This window comes from Oryx dammah, unplaced genomic scaffold (genome assembly GCF_014754425.2).
Source record: "Oryx dammah isolate SB20612 unplaced genomic scaffold, SCBI_Odam_1.1 HiC_scaffold_18, whole genome shotgun sequence".
NCBI classification, from domain to species: domain Eukaryota; kingdom Metazoa; phylum Chordata; class Mammalia; order Artiodactyla; family Bovidae; genus Oryx; species Oryx dammah.
This window is the reverse complement of record NW_024070202.1, coordinates 109022573-109041915: the sequence shown is the minus strand read 5'-3', so window position 1 is coordinate 109041915 and position 19343 is coordinate 109022573.

Genomic DNA, 19343 nt, shown 5'->3' with positions numbered 1-19343 from the left:
AAGTAGAATATTATATTTCATATTCATTAGAGTCTTAGTTTTTAAAGATTTTGATAAAGCTATTTCTTCGATTCTAATTTTTACAATTGTACTGTCAACACTATTAGAGCTGATCATCTCAGATGGCTGCATCTAATATATCCACATCGCTCTTAAAGGTAAATATGAAAAATAGACAGCAAAAATTCAGTTTGGCTATTGGAATTTTCATGTAATTACTTTAGCCATTGTTAGAACATGCACCGGAACATAAAACAAACTAGGAATAAACAATATCCCCAAGGTGTTTGTTCACATGTGGGGAAGGATGGAGGATTTGAGTGAGCCAAAGACAAGGCTCACACGCAAACACAAGTCCGGCTCCCTGTGTAAGTGGTCATGATAGTGGTCCCCGGGAGAAATTAACTGTGCCTTGTGAAAGCTTCCTAGAAAGCGGGACTTACGGATAGCCTCTTAGAGAGGAGAATTCTTCAGGTTGCAGAAAATGCACTGTGCCTAGAAAAGACATTCCAAGCAGAGAAGCTCATTTATGCAGCAGCATAGAGGCATGAAACAAACAGAATGGGAGGATGAGGCAACTTCAAGCCCTTCTCTGGGTCTGCACTCCAGGGTGTGTGTCCTAGAGTGGAAGGTAAGAGATGAGCAGGGGAAGCTGGGGTGGGACGACATCGTGAGGACACAGTATTACACATTTTTCAAAGCACTGTGGTAATTAAAAGAAGTGCTTTATTTAGCGTGTGAAATTGGTCAACTTGTGTTTCTCATATTTGTTATGAGGAATAAGGGCTGCTTCCCTGGTTGCTCAGACGGTAAAAGCGTCTGCCTACAATGCAGGAGACCTGGGTTCGATCCCTGGGTGGGGAAGATCCCTGGAGAAGGAAATGGCAACCCACTCCAGTATTCTTGCCTGGAAAATCCCATGGACAGAGGAGCCTGATAGGCTACAATCCATGGGGTCGCAGAGTCGGACACGACTGAGCGACTTCACTTCATTTCACTTCATAGTGAGGAATAAGGTCTGGTGGAAAGTGCAGCATTTAACATGCACACAGGAAAAGTCAGGAGCAGTTGTTCCTGCTATTAGCCTTGCTACTATCATTGTCTCTTGACCATGTAGCAGGAAGACAGTAGGCACAAAGTTTAAGCCGGAAATTAACACAATCTTATCTGTGGTTTCAGTAGTGATGTTTTTATCCCATTGACTCTGTTACTGGCTATCAAATGCTTTATTTTTCTTTGATTCTAAAAAACTAAGATCATGAAAAGCACAACACTGAATCAGCCTAATTCAGCATTTGAAAACACCTGTCTATGGAGGGACAAGCTCCTCTTTCTCACCTCAAGCAGCATCTTCTCTACAATCTTACTTCCGGACTCTTCCTTCTCACTCTATCTCTGACACACACGAAGCTTTCAGCCCATCACCTCTGTTGTCTGCATTTTTTCTGCATTTTTTCCTACCCTCTCCATTCCTGCCACAGCTATTCTACCTCTCCCAAAATAGGGAGCGGTTTGAAACAAGCAATCAAGCTAAATGCATGTTGCTTAGAGTTTGGGCAAAAGACAAGGGTCTCAAGTTGGGTTTCAGGCAATGAGGACAGAAAAGCTATGGGAAAATGAGCTTTATTGTAAAAGTCAAATAAATAGCTGTTCACCTGAAACGATCACAACATTGTCAATTGGCTATACCCACACACAAAATTAAAAGTTTAAAAAGAATGAAGTTGAAATAGAGATAGTTTCCATACATTATGAAAAAGAAAGTCACATCTAAATTAATAAAATCGTTTTCTTTCCTTGGGGTGAAAATGTGGTCATATTTCTGGGCGGGGTAGTAGGGTCGTAGAGAATAAAGAGTGACCTTTCAGTGAGGCAGACTCTTTATACTTGTTATAATCCTCATTTGAAAGTTTGTGAAGAGGTATAGCTGGATCTGGACTCAGTGCTGGTTTGGATTTGGTGTGCATGACAGACTGGATTACTGTTCCCAACTGTTTGCTCAGCCCCTGCAATAGGATTATAACGAGTCAGCTACAATCATGTGAGAATTCCTGCTATTCTGCGGGATGAGTAGGCATCTGGTCCTCCCTGCCCTTTGCTTGGTCGTTTACATTACATGCTTTGACCATCAGCCGTGACACTGGCTGTAATTAAGGGGAAGCTCTGCATGTGATTGTTTGCTGTGTCTCAGCCACCCCCTCACCCCCCGTACTGTCTTCCACCATGAGATCTGTGGTCCAGCTGCTGGTTGTGTGTTCCTTCTCAGGTCTGAAATCGGAGGTCAAGTGAAACTGAGCCCTGCACAGTCCAAGTGGACCCAGCCAGCCTGACCCACCCTGCTGTCCTCATGTGAGCAAGAAACAAATACTCTTATCACTGAACTCTGAGATCTGGTGGCTGGATGTTATTGTAACAAAAGAGATGACGGACACAGAATGCCTGTGCCCCACTTACAGTATACTGTAAAATCAACTCTGAAATTTATAATGAATCCCAATTTACTTTCTCCAGAAACTAAAATCCATATGAGAATATATGATGCCCAGTTTAAAGCTCTGAATCACATATTAAAGTCTGAAAAACCCTTTGGAAATCACAAGAGTGAATTAATTTAGAATACATAGTGCGGTCTCTATATCCTAAATTTCCCAGTTACTTCATCTTCTGATTTATATTCCCTTATCATGCCACTTTTTTCACTTGAAATAATAATGTTAATTACAATGAATACTTAATATATGTTGAAAGTTCCCTGAAAGTAAAAAATACTTCTTTTGCTATATGCAACTAGGTAGGAATATCAATCTTCAAAATGAAAAATTTAATTATTTTACACTTCTTAATTATTTTAATATAAAGTTATATGAGGAAAAGAGGTAAGTTTTAAAATTCAAGGACTGTGAGAAAATATTTGCAAATATTGGGATGAACAAGGGCTTAATTTCCAAAATACACAACCAGCTCATACAACTCAATAACAACAAATAAAAAACACAACCAAAAAATGGGCAGAAGACATTTCTCCAAAGAAGACATACAGATGGCCAAAAGGCACATGAAGAGATGCTCAACATCACTAATTATCAGAGAAATGCAAATCAAAACTAAAATGAGGTAACAACTCACACCAGTCAAAGTGGCCATCATCAAAAAGTCTGCAAATAACAAATACAGGAAAGGATGTGAAGAAAAGGGAGCCTTCCCACCCTGTTGATGGAAATGTAAACTGTTGGAGCTACTGTGGAAACCAGTATTGTAGTTCCTCAAAACAATAGAAGGAGAACTACCGTATGATCCAGAAATCCAACTTCTGGGCATATATCAGGTGAGAGCTCTAAATCTAAGCAACACATGCACCCTAATGTTCTTCGGAGTAATATTTACAATAGCCAAGACAGAGGATCGATCTAATCGTCCATCAACAGATAAATGGATAAAGATGATGAGCTATATCTATATGTATAATGGAATATTACTCAGCCATGAAAAGAATGAAATAATGGTATCTGTAGCAACACGGATGAATCTAGAGATTATCATACTAAGTGAAGTCAGAGAAGGAAAAATGCCATATGATATCATTTATATGTGGAATCTAAAATAATTGGCAACAATGAACTTATTTACAAAACAGAAAAGGTTCACAGACATAGAAAACAAACTTATGGTTACCAAACAGGTAAGAGGGTAGAGGACGGATAAATTAGGAGTTGGGGATTAACAAATACAAACTACTGTACATAAAATAGATAAACAAAAAGGGCCTACTGTATATATGAGACTGAATCACTGTGATGCACACCAGAAACTAACAGCATTATAAATCAACTACGTGTCAACAAAATATAATAAAATGTCAGGTGACACAATGGCTGGTTTGGTGTATAATTGTGCATAGGCTTATATTTGTGCATATGCAAGACAAAAAAAATCCTTAAAACTCCCTTTTAGTTAAATACTTTTTAAATATATTTTATTTAAAATCTATTTAAACCTATATTAAATCTATTATTTCCTATAAGAAAAGGTAAATATTTTCAATGTTATACCATATAATGGAAAGATAAGATACAGCAAAATTTATACATACATAAATAAAATCAGGGTGGAATTACTACATTTGGTATCTATCATTTAAAATATTTATAATAAAATTCACTTATGGTCACAAAAATGAACATTTTCAAGGCTAAAGTTTTAATGAAGAAAGGCAACTAGATTATAGTCTTATGATTTGACATCTTGTTAAAAAGTTATTTGTATATGTCTAATGTAAGACTATATTTTGTATCACTGTGATGGTTCTATGTTCCATTTAATCAAATTAGGTATTCCTGAAAACTAGATATCAAATTCTGGTTTCAGTTTCCTTCTTATTTCATATTTATGCATACAACTCTGTTAATCAAGAATATTTAGTGGAAAGACTGTCACTAATACAAATAATAAGCTAAATGACCCTTACTGCATGTAAGAAAATGTGGGGTTTTTTGCCACCTTAAGTTCACTAAGTTATGATCTTGATGTTGAAGGACAGTATGTAAGGTAATTTTATATTTTGTTACATACTTTTGAGGCATACACACTAACATCCCATACAAAGAGTATTCTCCTGAATCTATAATACAATGTCTCCTAATTTTATAAAGTTGAGGCCATCAAATATGATTATTATCAGTCTATGTCCAGCATAGCTACCTACACGTATCCACCTCCAGTCTTACTTCTCATACAGAACAGCCATGGTAGATACCTGCCAAGTAAATTACCTGTCTGAGCAAAGGCAATGTGCCCAGTGATTCAATAACTACAAGCTGTGGTGAAGGGGAGCAGAAGCCATGTTGTAGGTGGAAGCATTGCAGAGACTGTCAATAAGCTGGCAATAGTTGGAGAGTGAAAGCCATGTGAGGCACTGGGACAGGTTGAAGAGAGGGATTTGCCATAAACAAACCCTTCTGTCTTGCCCTCTATCCATGAGACTTTGAGAAAGTAACCAGCAAATACTATTCTCGCCAAAGGTCAGATCTATGGTCTAAGACCCTGGGGTAAACAGGAAACTCACAATTAGTGGGGGATGCTATGGTGAACCAGATGAGATTGTTTTGTTTTTTTGGGGGGGATCAAGATGCATGACTATAATAATTTGGTTAAACCTCCTGGGCAGTATTAGAAGCTTTACATATGCTGACTCACATAATTCTCCCAACACAAAGGGCTGGGAGACAGGCAGGCAAAGGTATTATCATCATCTCTTTCTTAATAGCTGCTGAAATGTATAATCAAGATGTTAATGGGGACTTTCCTGATTGTTCACTGGTTAAGACTCTACCTTCCAATGCAGAGGGTGAGGATTCAGTCCCTGGTCTTGGAACTAAAATCCCATATGCCTCACAGCCAAAACTCCAAGATATAAAACAGAAGCAATATTGTAACAAATTCAATGAGGACTTTAAAAATGATCTACATTAAAAAAAAATTCTTTAAAACTGAAAATAAATAAATAAAGATGATGTTGAGAAACCCCTGTTAAGTAACAACAATATTTTAGGTTCACTTTGATATAATTTGTTTCTGGTACCTAACAGATTCCACTTATACAGCTTGTGTTCCAGAATGACTACAGTATTTTATATCCACAAATGAATAAACTGCCTTGGAGTTTGAAAATGAAAACAGAATAAATCTTTCCAGATAATGAAGAGAAGCTTTCCACTGAAGAGCATCTGAAAACGCAGGCCTTTGACTCCAGTAGTATTTAAAATTAAAATTTCTTATTTTTCCTTTTCTTTTGCCAAGAAGTATCTATCATTCCTTTTAATAAAAATGAGTACAATCTAAATCTTTCTTGACATTTCTAATCTAATGAAGGGACAAGGAAATAAAATGCTATGTTTCTTGTCATTTTTTTCCCAAAAGGCTATGAAATAAACTTGTTCAGTGATGACAGCATAATAATGAAAAGTGTATAATGAAAACCACATCCTGACGGGTTTTCATATACTTATGTGAAAGTAAGAAAAGCGAATCACTACATGGCAGGGATGAATAGACTAAGCCCAAAGTTAAAAATAAAGAAGGTAACACTGAACTTGCATGTATCAAGAGAGAGATTCCTATTAAAAGGGACGTGTGAGTAACCAACAGAGATGTGCAGACATGTGCTCAGTCATGGCACAAGCTGCCAGGCAAGAGACGTGTGCAAGCTTAAATGTGCCCTTTTCATACACCATACCAATATTTACTCTAGCAGATATAGGATTAAAAAAAAAAAACAGCTATGTGCTCTGAGATTCATATGAAAGAAAGAGGAATCAAATTTTTTCATTTCAGTTAAGAAATATGGATATAAATGGTAATTTGGAGCTTTTTTTCAGCAATGGAATTAGATATAATATCTTCCAGACTAGAAAACATAAGGATCTCCAGAATATTCTACAGCAATGATAATAAGTATTCCTAATCATTATACTAAACTGAATTTACTGAGGATTGACTATCAAAAAGAAATGATGCCCTACTTGTTTCTTCATGATCTCATTTAGGGCTCATTCCAAATGGCTGAGATTGTATAAATCATCCTATGTAATAGGAAGAAGTCTCAGAGAATCAAAGAGATTTTAACAAAAATGAAATTGCCATTGTGACAAAGTTCACACTTGCATCTTTAACTCCAGTGTTCAACATCTGTATTAAATTCATTGTTACAGACAATTATTTTAAACTATACTTAAGGATTTTATTCAATTGTATACCTATTTTGAATATATGCTCTGCTTTTGAACTGACGATAATAAGGGTCAACTTTTATTGAGTGACCAGAGTACCCTGAGCAAAGCATTTTACATGTTTTATTACATTTAATCCTCACAACAATCCCAATATATACATATTAATATTGTCCCCATTTTATAGTTTAAGAAACTAACATTTGAAGGAGTTAGATAATTCTCCCAAAGTCATATATTTTTCAAAAGGTGGACTGAAATTTCAAATATACTTATTTTGACTTCAGAAGGTGCAAACTTAGCCATACTCATGTAGAGCAGGCTTCTCGAAGGAACTGCCTTCCTATTTGAGTGATTTAAGTTATGTACTTATAGTTTCAAATTTTGGAGAGTCTTCTTAGAGTTTTAGACTAACTTTAGACTCTGACTGCTTGAAAATATGTTGTTAAGTCTTATTACACAAGGAAAGCATAATGTGATATACCTTATATCAACAATGTTTCACAATTTCCTCTAAGATTTAGAAATGGATTTATGGAGGCCTGTCTTTCTAAAGCTTTCAAGTTAACATCTTAGGCATGTTCATGGAATGAATTATTGTATCTCCTGAATCGTCTTTTTAAGTTAGTTTAGTGAAAAGTAGAGCCAGTTTTCAAGATAATTTGGTGGCTAGAGGAAAGAAAATTTTACTATGAGCAAACAGGCTTGTGTGTTTGTATTTTGCTGAAAACAATAATTACTGCTGTCTGGATAAACAGAGCTTATTTTTATGTGACAGCCTAAGTAGAATAATTAAATCTTTATCAACATAAATTATAATTTCCACACAAGCACAGGCATGGATTAAACCTTTGCTTCTTTAAACACACCTCATTTTGGTGGCCTGAAGACACAGCAATAAGATTTTGAAGTCTATACATATATTTAAATGCATTAACTCCCAATATTCTTTTCATATTCAAGCCATATATAGATAGAAAATTTAAGTCTTTCTTTTTTTAATTCCAATACTATGGGCATACCAATTTATATGGTGTTAGAGGCCTTTTGTTCAAATTCTGGAACTTCAGTTTTATCATCCTTAATTCAAGAAAAGATATCTGCTTTGTCTATATCCTATAGTTATTGGGAGATAATGAGATAATATACACATTTTAATTTATATAAGTAGTAGACATTATTAGTAAATTGTTAATTGATGAATATGGTTATGAATAATACACTCATTAGAGGAAGAATTATTCCCCAAAAAATAACTCATTAAACCTTTACTTCAAAGTAATGAATTTTTCTGTATTCTATCCAGCTTTTATTTATTCATTTATGATTTAAGAGTCTACTTTGTTTCTTCAAAGGCTTGCTGTACCTTACAATGTTAAATGTAAATAAAATGTAGATAAAACTGTAGATAAAATGTAGATAAAACAGAGGAGAACCATTGGACCCAGCAGTTAATATAGTCTCCATGTTTGAGAGAATATAAAACTACCAAGAGGTGCTCAATAAACATGTATTAAGAATGGTGAATGACTGAGTTAACCTGGAGAGAGTCTACTCCATTGCAAGCCCCTTGACCTCAAATAGTAGGCATAACAGATCTTGTTAATCTTTATGCCATGGAGTGACATAACTGTTACTCTGCAGATCACATAATGGTCTTTCTGATGGGTATTTTATATTGCCCTTTTAGAAATCTAATTAAATTAAATTAAATTATAACCCCCTGAAGGCATTTCGATGAGGATTTATGAGATACTCTAGTTTTTAAAAACTGATTTCCATTTATCCCATTTAGAGAACTTAGATGAAAGATTAATTAATGTTTTCCTGAGACTTGTTGCATCTCATTTGGGCAAATGTTTGAAAACAGTCTGGTTTAGTTTATGATTTGGTGATTTTTCCAGGCTTGCTTAATATGTATAAAGTTGACTCATGAACTGCTCATCAATTCTAAACTATAAGACACAGCATCAGACCTGCGAGTGCTGATTTGAAAATTGGGGAGTCTGACCTGAAATTCTATTCATAAAAATGTCACACAGCAAGGAGGCAGTCTGGAAGGAAACTGGATGATGGCCAGTAGATGATTTCAGTGTCTACACACAATGTCAGTGCTTACGGGAATTCTGGAGGTATTCCCACTGACTGCGCCTTCACGTTTCCCTTGTGAAAACTATGGCTAGGGGTTGACTGCCACTCTTTCAAGGTCTACAGATGGTCATCTTTCTTGTGAGGCCAGTGGCTTTTGAATCATTTCACTTTGTTGTGGAATGGGGCTTTGCTTCTTATTCATGAAATAAACAGACATCAGCAGAGAGGAGAAAGAATTCTGGATTGAAAGTGAGTCACCAAGGTGCACTGTTATCCATTTCCACAGAAAGCTGGTGCTGCACAAAAATAAAATCAAGGGGTTAGTGGGTGGGGTGGGGGGGCTGCCACTGGAAGCATAGAAGAAGATCTAAACTGAAAATTCTGCGTATTCTAGTATTACTAATTTAAATCTAATCACTGCTGCTATTCTCCAAATTTTGTTTTTGGCACCTAAATCTTCTAAGCACTTATCTACTCTAAATCTGGAACATTTTCCTGGAGATACTGTTGTCTGCTTAAGTATCACACTGTCACATTTCTTCCTAATGCCTGAATCACATTCTTCCTATAGCAGATGCCAATGGTACTGTCAACTGAAGAAAAAAGCATGACTTAAAAAGCTGTGAGTTATGTTCTAGCTGGGGGTCTTATTGAGGACCACAGCTCAGGATATAGCCTCTCAAAAAGCTCTGGAGCAACTGTTACAAAGAGGCAAGGGAGGTGCCCGGAAGTATAGTTTTGTTGAAAAAAAAAAACAAAAACAAAAAACAAACAAACAAAAATCATGTAGTCAAATATTAGAAGATTAAAACTAATCACAAAAAAACCCCCACCAAACATCTCAAATTAATCATTTTAGTCTTTTGCTAAGTATGGGAAGACACATGAGTCTGAGCCCTCTGAAATCATTCCATAGCTATGCATTTCAACTATTTAAGGCCATATCCTGTTTTTCTCCATCTTAAAATTACCCTCAGTGTGGATGCAGTGGCTGATAGCTTAATGGTGAGCAATATTTCTTCTTTACTGGGATGGAAAGCAATACTTTTTTTTTTTTTTTTTTTGGTCCACAATACTGTCTGTGTATCTCACTAATGCAAAATTACAACTGTTTATTGCCAATCAACTCATCAGCTCAATCCTTTCTATAACTGTAGAATTTTTTTTTTTGGTGTCTTTCCATGGTTTTCTCTTCAATCCTCTTAATTTTTTAAATCCTTCTTAGTCCCTTCATTTCCAACCTTCAGGCATTTTTTCTGCTGCTATTCCATCATCAAGGTCTTCACATGGAACTTAAATTCTTGATACCAAATTATAACAGGTATTTAGATTACTATAAAACTGTGTACTGACATAATTATCTCCTTATTCATCCATGCAACTGGAATGTTAACCCACTTAAATACTGTACTTTAAAAAACCACCCTTCATTCCTCACGCCTGTTTTATAGATGATCAGCTATATTCTCTGTACTTGAGAAAATGGCTTTCTGAAAATAGCTACTGCAGAAAATACCTTTTGTACAAGGATGACCCTCTTTACAAAACTATCTAGATGATGCCAGAGTAAGATCTGAGAGAATGCTAATATAGAGATGAATTTCATATTTCTCTTCTTCTGTGTATCAATATAGGAAGTAAACACTATCACATACAGACTCTTGCTTTTTAGATAGTCAGACATTTTATATTTGAAACCATGATAGATTTCTATTGCTCTGTAGAGTAACTCATTTTCCCTAAGAATCTAGTATCTCAAAGAATATTTGTTCCTCAGAAATGTTAATACACTTTTATGATCAAATGAGCTGGGGAAAAGTCTGGGTTTGAGATAGATAGATGAGCATGGGTTATCTCAGAGCCCTTAATATGCTAATGTGTTCTGTGAATCACCAAAGGGTTTCAAGCTGCCCTAATATTGGTATTTCTTAAACACATTTCACCTCAGAAGTTCACAGCCTTAATTCTCCCTGTGGTGCACGCTTTGAAAAATTCTTGTCTAGACACTAGTTAGGATACAAGACTAATTACTCTTTGAACTCTCTTTCAAGTGTATGGCCTGAGTTCATATATAAAAATCATGTAACATGTGAATTACTCCAAAACACTCAAGGTGCAAAGAGTGTCAGATTTGATTAATTTCTCTAAATTAGATTAATTGGTCCATAATACCTACTTGATGAAATTAGCAAGAATCCCAATATTCAGTATTTGTCATGACTATCTTTCTCTCCTTGACTTAACAGGCCAGTGGTCAACAGTTCCCTGCCAGCGTGCCCTTTGTTCATTTACAGTGGTGACTTTTTTTTGACAACATTCCCTCCGTCTGGATCAACTCTGACTGCAGGGATCTTTCCTTTGACTCCAGTCAAGTGTCTGAGGCTTCCCTGGTGGTTCAGATGGTAAAGAATCTGCCTGCAGAGCAGGAGACCTGAGTTCAATCCCTGAGTCAGGAAGATCCCCTGGAGAAGGATATGGCAACCCTCTCTATTATTCTTGCCTGGAGAATCCAACGGACAGAGGAGCCGGGCGGGCTAAAGACTAAGGGGTTACAGAGAGTCAGACATGACTCAGCAACTAACACTTGCACTTTTCAAGTGTCTGAAGGCCAGGGGTCCACCTTCTCAGAGGTCCTGTCTCCTTCTTAGCCACTCAAGTAGATACCATTTTGCACCATCTGATTCTCATCACCATGGACAAATCATCCTTGTCTCTCATGTTTTGGGTCCCACTTTTCTTTTTCTCAAAATACCAGCCTTAACAGTTGCCCTTTGGACATTCAGCTTAATTGTCCAAAATGTTTTAAAAAGTCCCTCAAATGTTATCTTGAGCTCTCATCTACATCTGACTGTACAACCCTACAACATGAAAAATCTATTAACTCCCTGCAGAAGCAGGGAACTTGGAACTCCTTCCTGTACGGTGAAAACAAACAAACAAACAAAATCACACAATAAAACATACAAAAATACCACAAGATTTATTAATAGCTTACTAATAACTCTATAAAACAATACACCTTAGGGTAGTTTGTATACAATGTGGTGAACCCATCCCAGATTCATAATACCCAGTGCTCAGAAACTCTCCTAGTTCCTTAGAGAAGGAAATATTTGAAAGTTTGATTCATTTGTTGCTTTCACTGGCTAAGCATAAGATTGATATTAACCCTGCATTTAAGATCCCACAAAAATAAAATCTCAACATCAGAACATTCAAAGATACACTTCCCATTTCTTGTTGGTAATTCTTTTTTTTTTTTTTTTAGCATGCAGCATAACCTATTCACAGTTGTTGCTATCTTGGGAATATTAAATTTTTTATTAAAAAGAAGGAAAGCAAAACTATTAAAATGTAATTAACTATGCAGCATTCCTATTTCAAGCAAAGGATTTTTTTCAATCAATTCAGATGAGACAATTTATTCTATAAAAGAGAATTCTTATTTATTTATTTTAAAAAATGTAAGCAGATCCTTCCATATGAATGCTGTTTTCACTAAAATTTTCCACTGTTAACACAACATGAATAAATATTATTCAGTATATTAAATCATAATGGATAAAAATATGTCTCAAAGAAATTTTTTAAAAAGCACTTAATTTCATTGGAGAAATTATTTTGGTCATTTTGGCTCTTAACTCTACTAGTTCTTGGTGAAATAAGTAGGTAAATATTGAGTAATTGAAAATTAGAATATAATTACAAGCAGTTCTTACTATTAGGCTCACATCTGATAGCAGTAGTATTTCGGTGAGATGTATAGCAAAACCTGACATAGCACATGGACTGAATATTGAGCGTAGGTGAATCTAGAGTCCTGGGACTAGTGACATTTTACAAAATATGCTGAATATGAAAATGGCTAGAAGGACCATTGACTCCTTCCCAAATATATACACGCACATATGTCTTCATACAAACATACAAGTCAGAGAATAATTGATGGATAATTAAGGTAAGTCTAGACTTGATTCTACCAAAACCTGAGATTAAAGTCATTGTTGATTTTGTTTTAATAATAAAGTAAAAGTGGCAGAAGAGAGAACAACTCTATCCAACTTATTCCTCTTGTGCAGAACTGTTTCGTTCTGCCTCTGCTCTACTGGCCTTGTTATTGTGACTCACTCCCCACTTCTAACTGGCCGAGGGCTTCCTCATGCAGTTATAGTTCAGTTCAGTTTAGTTCAGTTGCTCAGTTGTGTCCGACTCTTTGCGACCCCATGAACCGCAGCACGCCAGGCCTCCCTGTCTGTCACCAACTCCTGGAGTTCACCCAAACCCATGTCCATTGAGTCGGTGATGCCATCCAACCATCTCATTTTCTGTTGTCCCCTTCTCCTCTTGCCTTCAATCTTTCCCAGCATCAAGGTCTTTTCAAATGAGTCAGCTCTTTCCAATTGTACCTGAAAACACCAAGCTAGAAGCATAGGGGAGATAATGAACCCAGGGAGAAGCAGTAGCTATTGAGAGTGAAATATAAATACCCTAGGAATCCTCATGTCCCAGAGGAGGTAACACTGACCTAAGGGTCTCACACCAATTCTCAGTTTCCCAGTGGGATTAAGGCAGAGATACCTATAGTGACAGCTGGCTGGATAACACTTCTTTGCTGCCTTCCCTTTCCTAGCTCACATCCCCACTCCTCTACCAAAGAAATGACCGAGACTGGAATCCTTGTCTCACAGCCTGCTTCTAGGAGTACGCGATGAAGGTGATGCTCCAAGAACAGGTCAAAATCAAGTCAGCTGGGATAATCTAGATTACCTCTACATTCTCAGGGACTGAAGCAGAAAGTAAAGAAGATCAGACTGTCCCTCATCTCTCCTCCTTTCAGGCCAGCAAGGCTGCGATTCACAAATAGAGAAGAAATGGGAAGGGTAGAAAGGAGAAAAAGACATCAAGTGAAACTATTCTAATGCTCACTTTTTTTCTCTCTTTTATAGCTTTTACCTCGTTATTTTTTGTTTTTGTTTTGTTTTGTTTTGGGGCAAAGTAAGGGTTTATCTTTCCCTGGTGGCTCAGTGGTAAAGAATCCACCAGCCAAACCTGTGCAGACACAGATTTGATCCCTGATCTAGGAAAATCCCCTGGAGAAGGAAATGGCAACCCATTCCAGTATTCTTGCCTGGGAAATCCCATAGGCAGAGGAGCCTGATGGGCTACAATCCATGGGGTCGTAAAGAGTCAGTGACTAAACAACAAAAACAGGGGTTTATCGCAGGGTGTCAAGTAAGGGAGGAGGAGGCAAGCCTCGGATCTATTCCAACTTGGTTTGTTTGTTTGGTTGGTTTTTTTGGAGTATAATTGCTCTGCAATGTTGTGTTAATTTCTGCTATACAACATCGTGAATCAGCCACACGTACACATATATCCCCTTCTTCCTGAGCCTCCCTGCCACTCCTCCAGGTCATCACAGAGCATGGAGCTGAGCCTCCCGTGTTACACAGCAGCTTCCCACTAGCTATCTTCTTTCACACATGGCAGTGTGTGCATGTCAATACCACTCTCTCAATTCACCCTCCCCTCCCCCTACACGTCCACTTGTCCTGTCTCTATGTCTGTGTCTCTATTCTTGCTCTGCCTGATGGAAGCAACCTAAATGTCCATTGACAGATGAATGGATAAAGAATGGTTCATGTATGCCATGGAATATTACTGAGCCATACAAAGGAACGAAACTGGGTCAATTATAGTGATGTGGATGAACCTAGAGGGAATTCAGAAAGAGAAAAACAAATATTGTATATTAAGACACATGTATGGAATCATCTCATATTTTCTGTCCATAGCCATTTCACTGTATCTTAGTGAAACAAGATGTCCCTAGCCTTTCCCTTTATCAGCCCCGTTTCTACTGCTTGTACTTCTTGCTTGATCAGCTCACTCCAAAAAGGCCCATACTTTTTCCCACATGTCTGCAAATGCTTATTGTTTACCCAGCTCCCCAAGAAACCAACACAATACTAGTCAAAGACATGCTGAACATAAAATCAGGAAGAAGGATGCTGGAATCTTTCTCAAATCTGGTGCTAAATGCTCAGAGTTACTTAAGGAAACACTACTATATATGGAAGAGCTACTTCTTAATGCTTCCAATGTGGGTATATATTTGATTTTTCATAATACTCAGTATAAAGTGAGGTGTAACTTTCCAGTTCTCATAGATTATCCTCTGAAGAGACTTCGTGTTTCTAATTTAATGAATTATTGCTTTATCATGTTTCAGAGTGACACCTGGTTTGCTATGAGACTTGAAAACCTACTAGTTACAACATGACAAATTCAAATTGGTTTTGAGGTAAGCAGTCAAGTTTTTGTCTACTGCTGCCTTCTGAAGATTAAATTCTAAGATCAACCCTTTAAGAGGCTAATCTATGGAAAAGTTTTTCGGGCCTAAACTCTGGTCTCAGCTAAACTGAAAACCACTTTTCTTGGACAAGTTTTAAAAACATATTTCTTCATAATGACTATAGTACCTTATTACATTGACTTGATAAGATTCTTATATAAATTGTACAGGATGATTCAAAATGACACACTCTAACATGAAGATTAAGTTCTAAAACATATAACCCACAAACTGATTACATTACTATTACTATATAACAGAGTGAAGAAGGAAGCAATTAATCAGGTTTTATCTGTCTGCTCCTATGGACCAATGTGGTGAAAACAACACTTTCCATAATTTTGCCTTGTATCTCCAAAGTGTTTTATAGGGCCAGCCACAGAAGTGCAGATAAGTAAGTTTTTAACTGTATAAATTAATACATGCATAGGGTCATTAGGAAGATAGAATAGTTGTCAAACAAGATTATGCCTTGATTTGAAACACTAAATAAATAACACAGAATCTGCCCAACAAGAAGAGAGGTATTTAGCAATCAAAACCTAGAAAGATTAGAGTTTTACAGGCAAATACTGGAGGTACCTAGTCTCATTCCAAAAGAGACAGGATTTTGGCTCAAGGACTCAAGGATCTTTTAGCAACTGTATTTCCTTAGGCAGATGGACAATATATTTTAAATATACTTCAATTTCAAACTCATGGGGGCAATGCATAGGTTTAATTTCATCTATTTACCTTTTCCAAAGGAAAAATGTACAAGTCATGCAAAAATAGTGTTTGTTTGTTTTTTTCATTGTAAGTTGACCGTTGGTTTTTCTTTTATACCCTAAGCCTCTTTTTAACTTGAACCCTGTACGTCCTTTCATAAGTAAACTCTCAGATTTAAGTCTATGGGGCTTTAGTCCAGACCCAAAGCTGTGGAAAACCTTTCCTCGGAAGCCTCTTGAGAGATGGTCAGTCAGTCTCTTTCCTAGTTACAGGAACCTTTTATTGTTCTTTCTAGTCGCTAAGTTGTGTTTGACTCTTTTGCAACCCCTTGGATTCTAGATCGCCATGTTCTTCTGTCCATGGGATTTCTCAGGCAAGAATACTGGAATGGGTAGCCATTCCCCTTCTCCAGGGGAGCTTTCCAACACAGGGATTGAACCCAGGTCTCCTGCATTGACAGGTGGATTCTTTACCACTGAGCCACCAGGGAAACTTTAGTATTGGGATTAAAAACTACTAGAGAATAACAAAAATTGTTTAACCTTAAAAGATGCTGGGAAAAGTAAGAAAATTAGAAAATAAAGGTTCATTCTAACATCAAACTAGCTCTGTTTCTAAATTAGTCCTCTCCCATTCTGCATGAAATGGAAAGAAAAATATAAAAAATGTGAAGCCTAAAATTGTGTTAAATGTACAGCTCTTTCTAGTAAGTTCCTTCAGCATAAATGACCATGATAAATACCACGTGATCCCAGCCTTCAGTGCATCCCCAGACACACACCATCTGAACAATCAGACCCTGGTCTGTAGCCTGTGAATGTGGTCTACTTGGCTTAAAAGTTTTCCTACTTATTAATTAAATTTATCAGATCTTGTCTTGAGGGCTTCAACGAGAATACAAAGTTACTTAGGTGGTAGTTAGGACACTTAGACAAAGGGATGCATTTTCTGCTGATTATAGTTATAATAATAACAGAAAAAATTTGACTCCCCTGGCTTATTAAGAAGATCTTCCATGCCCTACTCCAGGGAATCTTTCTGACACAGGGAATCAACCCTGGACGGCTATATTGGCAGGTGGATTTTTTACCACTAGCTCCACCTGGGAAGCCCTAAGTTAGCCTTCCTTAGTTTATGAATTGATATCCAGAAGTACACTATTTCTGTGTTTCTATAAAAGTCTATTGCAGGATCTGAATTCCTAGCTTCCTTTACCCATATGTATCTTCAAAATTTCTCCATCATTTGAGATAACCTTAGCCAATCTATATTTCTTGCAATGAAAGGGCTTAAAGGACCCTGTATTTTGAATCCCTATTTCCTGCATTGGCAGGTGGATTCTTTACCACTGTGCCACCTGGGAAGTCCTTGAAAGGACCCACTAATTGTCAGCTATTGAATGTCCATAATGTTCTAGGACCTTTAAAATACATTAAATATATTAAATTATTAAATATATTTTAAATTAACTTATTTAATCTCCACAGCCACACTGCCAGATGGTAATTACTTTCCATGACTGGTTCATATTTATACAGGTAACAGCGGTGGAGCCAGGGCTCAAATCCATGGCTATAACACTTTGAAGCCCAGCTATCACACATCAGTTACAGCCAGTTACTGCCATTGTTTAAAACTGTTTTCATTTCCATTCACTTGCAAACTTTATGCCTTATGATCCTAAGAAAACATTTTAAGGCATCTTTGTCTAAAACTGCAGCATAAGATGCTGATGAACTTGGAAAGACAAAATGTGATATTTTCTGTCATTTGGTAGCAGGGAAGATGTAATTTCTACTCAGATGCCAGGATACTCTTCAGTCAAGGAGGTAAGGTGCTTGCTTCTGAGGTTGTTCAGTGACATTTATGCTTGCCTGCTCTTACCAGGGGTCACTCTAGAGTAGAGAAGAATCCTTGAGATGCTTCTGAGTTAAAACAAAATCTCTAACACCAGATGGATTTGAACCCTCATCTCTATTAGTTTTAGGACCTGGGGTGCCCTTAGCTACAAGTTAGTGTATCCTTTGATTTCACATGTGCACCAGTTCTTAAACAGCAAGTTTAATCCAACTTTTTATTGGATCAAAACTCAACAGGGTATTTCATATGCTTCGAGGAAGGTTCATTTAATCTCCTTTCAATGGAAATTGTTGTTTGGAAAAATGCCACTTATTCATTTTGTCTTTTACTAATGTGTTTATTTTTGTTGAATGCCTGTGAGAGATCTTTCGCTTGGTAGTTTAGTAAACCATATCCAAAATATTCATACTTAACCTTTACTTGTTGAATTTTATTTCCCTTGTGAGAAGAATGCTTCTCCAAAACAGGATTAAAAAAAAAAAAACGGAGCTGCAACCCCACAAAAAATTTAAATTTTGACACTGCTGGTGCTTTTTTTTTTTTAATTGAGAACTTTTCTAAGTTAAAAAAAAAATCCTTCCTTTACGCTAGAAAAATAAACTCTAGAGAAGTTTACTACTGAAGAAATGAATACATTATATAGCAATAGCAGCTTGGGAAAGCAGAGCAATTTTAGGAAGTTTTCATAGTAGGGGCTTTATAAAAATGTATAATGTAACACATTATTCTTTTTCAGGATGCAGGATGCATCAATTCACTTTTACTGCATATTATCATATGTAACCCAATAACCCTGGCTACATCACTGCATCTCAAGGGCTTTTAGAAGGCAGTGTTTGTGTTAGGCTGAGGTTATCTGAACTGCTACTGAAATCAGAGGGACCCCCCCCCCCCAGAAATAGCTTCAGGAGCCACTTCATGGAAAAGTTCCCCTTGCCCAAGCAATTATCTCCGAGAAGGCAATGGCACCCCACTCCAGTACTCTTGCCTGGAAAATCCTGTGAACGGAAGGAGGAGCCTGGTAGGCTGCAGTCCAGGGGGTCACTAGAGTTGGACACCACTGAGCAGCTTCACTTTCACTTTTCACTTTCAGGCATCGGAGAAGGAAATGGCAACCCACGCCAGTGTTCTTGCCTGGAGAATCCCAGGGACGGGGGAGCCTTGTGGGCCGCTGTCTATGGGGTTGCACAGAGTCGGATACGACTGAATCGACTTAGCAGCAGCAAGCAGTTATCTATTTAGGAATTAGACCTTTGAGGAAGAATTTATTTGGAGGAAAAGTTTCATGGCTTAAGAAGACAAACAAAAGCTAGTATACCACTGACCTTCCAGCTCTTATAACCCAGAAAAAGGCAATACTGTGTAGCACAGGGAACCGTATTCAATACCCTGGAATAAACCATAATGGAACAAAATGTGAAAAAGAATATATAGCTATGGATAACTGAACCACTTTAGTGTATAGTAGAAACTGACACAAAATTGTGAACCAACTATGCTTCAGCAAGATAAATTTAAAAATAAATAGAAGGGGAAAAAATTGTGTTGCCATCACTCTTCATTGAATTTTTCTTATTCAGTATTTCCATTATCCACTACTCCATTTT